The following is a 5,521-nucleotide window of genomic DNA, read 5'->3' on the forward strand; positions in this document are numbered from 1 at the left end:
TTCTTAATTCCATCTTCTCTAATTTAGGGGAAGAATAGACCTGTGTACTCATCATTCATAATGGATTATTTTTACTGGGCTAGACTCCATGGTTTTTCCCCCTCTTAAGGGTTTTCCACTTAAAAAATCGAGGTGTCTTCTCCCGCATAGTTCTATTCTTTTATATGTGTGTGCTGAATTCTCGTGCAACATTAAGACGATAATGCATTACTCAACCATTTCAAAATTTCTAGCACACATCAGTTTGGCGTCGTCTGTGGGAAGCAAAGCTCCGTTCGACTTTGTCTTCAACTCTAAGACACCAAGCCCCTACTTTCTTTCCCAAAGGTGTACTTCATCGAACTAGCAAAGGAACCTTCCTCACGTCATGAAGATCATGTCCGATGTATTTTTCAATTTGGGGGGCAACTTTCAATGCAGTATCGAAAGTTCGTTCACGTCAACGTCCCGGGCACACCATTGTAGTAGGGTTGTCTTCTCACATCTTATTCATACACAAAATATTTCACAACTTCTTTCAGGTTAGGGGGAAACCTTCACTTCAGTCTCAAAAGGTTCTTCTTATTAACATCTCGGGCACGACTGTGGTGGGGAAGTCATCCCACATTTAATGCAGATTAAAAGTTTATGAGAATCTCTCATGTATTGTGAAGCAATCTTCACCACAAATAACACTTCCTCAACACTCCCTCATCATACCAGAGTTCTTCTTCAACTAGATGAAGAAGCTGATCTCTTTGGCCCGATACATGGGTTGTTGTACAAGCTCACATAGAAAAAGCCCGTGCTTGGGGGCAAAAAGATTCAAAAGCAAACAACTAATAAGTTGTTAAATATTTTCCTTGAGTATGACTGCAACCGTATTTCCAAGAAAACGTACATTCCATTGCGATCTACGCCATTGTCTCGAGAAACGCAGAGCATCTCTGACACCTCATTCTAGGCTTAAATCGATCCTAGGGGGACTTGATTCAACCTCTTACAGTACAGGCTACGGTCGTCAAGCAAAAACTTTTACATACAACCTCAGATAGGTTAAAATTCCTTGGTTGAATTTCTTGAACCTCTTCCATTGTAGGCTACAGTAGTCAAGCAAAAGCTTCGACATACAACCTCGGATAGGTCAATAATCCTTGGTGAACTTTCTTCGACCTTTTCAATAACATGTTAAGATTTTCAAGGAAAAACTTCGGCCAACAACCTAGGATATGTCAACCATCCTCAGTGGATTTCATATGACTTTGTTACGAGTTAATATTGTTGAGCATCTCCGATTATACAACTCAAAACTGGACATACATCCTCAATGGATTCTCCTTTCAACTATCCTCCTGAAAGTCAAGATTAGAGGCAATACCCGATAAGATTCTACCATGCTGCTAGAAGACGAGCTCAAGATGATCTTCAATAAAGAACCTCAGAATGCTACGAGCTTTAGAAGGTACCGATTCAAGCTCCTATAAGACATAAGTCTAAGAGGGCACAACCTAGCAAGACATGAACCACAAAGGTACATGATTCATCATTTTATAAAAAAATGAGTGCTAACTTTAATTGCAGAATTTTGCATAATTAAGAAGCCACAACAACCATAGTAGAACAAAGAAATACATTATCATCATCTACAAATGCCACATTAGATGATCAAAAATGCTACAAAGATTAATATATACTTGTACAAGAGTTACAAAAAATATGTTGATCTTCGAGTAGAGTCGACATCGCCTCCCCAAAATTCAAATACTTCTGATGATAGTCAGGGGGTCTCCAAATATCATTATCACATAAGCATGAAAATCTTCCCCTCTAAGCTCGTCAGAATCACTTTTAGTATTCTAGGTGAAGGCGTTAACTAGCGCCTCCGGTTTTTCTTACTTTTCTCTTTTCTATAAAGGGACTACTCTAGGTCTTTCTTAGATTCCAATTCCACTATAAGGGTCCTGTCCTATATTCCGCTTCACGAAAAAAACAAGGGGTCACTGTGAAGATTTCATTCTTCTCTTTTTCAGAAAGAAGGAAAGCTCTTTTCATCAAGGAGTGACGAACTCGGACATTCACGTAGACTCAGACTATTAGATAATTAAGAACTACTACAGTCCCACAACATTTCTTCATCACCTCCAGAATGTGCAAGAGCAACACTGGAATCTCCTGCGGAATGCATGACACCAACAAGAAAGAAGATCTCATTGCTTGCCTACTACGCAGGTTAGTGACGACTTTGCTCTTCACTGCAACAAGAAAGAAGATCTCGTTGTTTGCCTACTACGCAGGGCTGGGACGACTTTCCTTTTCGCCACAACTCGGCACCGCAACTTTACACTGTAACTAGGCATTGTAACTTTTCGCCGCAACTCTCCCGCAACTCGTCACAACACTCTTTGCCGCATCTATTCGACACAACTGTACACCCCAACTCTGCACTACAACTTTTCATCGCTACGTAGGACAACTTTCTTCTTCTTGGGAAATCATGGCCTTGGATGATAGTCTTGAACTCAACTCGTCGCCGCGTTGTCGCGTCGCCCTGCTACAACGCCTAGTCGCAAAGGCTAGCAGCGACGCTCTGCCGCACCATGTCACCATGTCGCACGCCGCGATGCCCCGCCACAACGCATTGTGCCCCGTTACGACGCATCACCCCGACATTCAGACTCATCGCTGCGTCGCGTCGCGTCACCACACCACCCCGCCGCGTCGTGTTGTCGTGTCGCACCGTTTCCGGACATCATCGCGGTGTTCCTCCGCAACTCGGCAGCGGGGTGCCGCCATTCTACCCCCCCTCTTCTTTGGGTCTATTTATAGACTCAAAAAGAGCCTTGACCATTAAATGCATATTAATATAAATTAAAAAATAGGTGCACACAGTAAATGTTTATTTAAAAAAAATCATATTAAAAAAAAAAAGGAGGAGAAAAAGCTTTTCATAATTAAAAAAAAAAGGGAAAAGCTTTTCATATTCCCATAAAAAAATTAATTAATTAAAATTCGAATTCGAACATTTTAGTTTTAAAAATATGCTAAAATCCTTTTTTTTTTTTCGTTCGAATTCCTGCTAAGGCTCATCGGATTCCTAAAGATGCGATTCAGATTCCCATGCCTGACCTTCATTTGTCTTGTGGGAACATACCAACAAAGCTAAGAGTCATCTTTCTTTATATTTATATTTGGAAACAAATTATTCTTATACTAATAATTCAATATACATATACATATATAAATAATACGGATCCTGATATCTTCGGAAGATAAAAATGATTTCGCCCAAAAATAGAAGAGCAACAGATACATCACACACAAATTTTCATCATTTTGCACGAATCTCAAGACATGACATGAATCCCGAGACATTATTTTAAGAAGAAACATTTAAATATTGATAAAAAGTCATCCAAAGCTCTAATTTCAACAACTAGTAGTCAAACTGACCAGCTCGATGAGACGGAGCTAATGATATAAAAACTAACCCAATCCCGAGTCAAATCAAGCCCAAATCAAGTCATTGAACCACACTTGAAAGATTTCTGTATACATTTGGGAGGTCAAACATATGTCGAATCTAGCAAATTCATAGTCAAATCGGGCGTCTCGACAAGACAAATCCAACGAGTTCAAGATCACTCAATTCTGACATCATTAAGGCATCCAAATGTCTATTAAATGTTGTATGATTAAGGGAAACTCTCTGGACAGTCCTATCAAAATGGTTCATATTCCTGCATTAATTACACTCATAACACTATAAATAGAGTCACACCCCTCTCGTGAGAGGGGGCTAAAGCTTAGAGAGAGCTTGGGGCCTTGAGGAGGAGCTTCAACTCAGTATCGCCGCCAACCGACGTCGACCACCACCAACCGTTGTCAATCACTGCCAACCGTCATTAACCATTTGTCAATCGCCACCAACCGTTGTCCACCATTGTCGACAGTCATCGACCACCTCCAACCGGGCGCTGTCCGTCAATGTATAGCTTGAAAAATTTAGTAAATTCTTCCCATATGTGGGACAAGAGCTAATCATTACGGCCCATATGCCAACAACAACCTACGTGGGCATCAGCTCATGAAGCTCCCGACTCCGGCTCCCGCAGCCTACGAACGTCATTAATATTCACCCCAACAACCAACGTGGTTCACAGCTCGTGCAGCTCCCGACTCTGACCACCGCGACCTACGGACGTCATTTATACTTGCATCAACAACCTGCGTGGTTTACAGCTCGTGCAGCTCCCAACTCCATTCACCGTAGCCTACGGGGCTATGAACGTCATTCATACTCGCCCCAACAACCTACGTGGTTCACAGCTCGTGCAACTCCCGAATCCTACCCTGCTGTCCTGCTGTCTACGAACGTCATTCATACTTGCCACTACGGCCTATGTGGTCCACAGTCCACAATTTCTTACTACGGTTTCTCTGACCAATCAACGCTTCTGGAGCAACCATCTACAACACTCACGACGAACTACTACCACCACAACAATCAAGAATAACCCTTGCAACTGCTGAAGTCAGACTATACAACTTTGTAATTCCATCTTCCCTAATTCTAGGGGAAGAATAGACCTGTGTATTCATCATTCATAGTTAATTATTTCTAATGGGTTATGCCTCGTGGGTTTTCCCTCTCTCAAGGGTTTTCCACGTAAAAAATCGAGATGTCTTCTTCGGTCTACTTCTCTCCTTTTATCTGTGTATGTTAAATTTTCGTGCAATGCTAAGACGATAATCCATTACTCTACAGCTACGAAATTTCTAGCACACATCAATAAGGTATATGAAATTGTTAGCTTTATCAAAATATCATTTTAACAAACTATAAATGGACTCTCACTTCATGCAATAAAGTGGCCTGAAATGAGAAAGATCTATAGGATCATAAGAATTATATATTATCTCCTCGAAATAATTTATATTCAAAATGATTCAATTTCTTCCGGTTTAAGGGCTCTTTCGATCTCTAGTTTTATAGTTTGTTCTCATTTCTTGGTGGTCCTTTTTTTGTTTTTTTTTAGTTTTTTAGTTTTTTAATTTCTTAAGTGGACAGAACTAGTTCAAGGATTGGCACATAAATGATGGTTCATTAGCCTGAAACAACATGAATTTCACAACCATGAGTACAAAAGATCTTGTAAGCAAATGCATGAGAAATCCATTTTATTTTGAGTGTGTGACATTTCTATAATATGAAAATTACTCATCTTGGATGATGCGTCGTGATAGATTTTTATCCTCAAAGACTAGTCTCAATATATTTTTGAAAAATAATTGTTTTAAATTTAAATTTAAGATCATGTGGTGTCCCGATCTGAACAAATTTATATTCAAGCTGACTATCCTGCAAATCGAACCCAATGATGCCACATAGTTGGTTCAATCCCTACCCAATCAAGTTCAGATCAATTCGTTGAAATACATTTGAAAGCTTTGGATCGTCAATTGAAAGGTCAAATGAACTCGAAATTTGACATATTTATTGTCAAATCGAACATTTTAACTAGAGAAATTTGATGAGTATATG

The sequence above is a fragment of the Phalaenopsis equestris genome, unplaced genomic scaffold (assembly GCF_001263595.1).
Source record: "Phalaenopsis equestris unplaced genomic scaffold, ASM126359v1 Scaffold000094, whole genome shotgun sequence".
Lineage (NCBI taxonomy): Eukaryota > Viridiplantae > Streptophyta > Magnoliopsida > Asparagales > Orchidaceae > Phalaenopsis > Phalaenopsis equestris.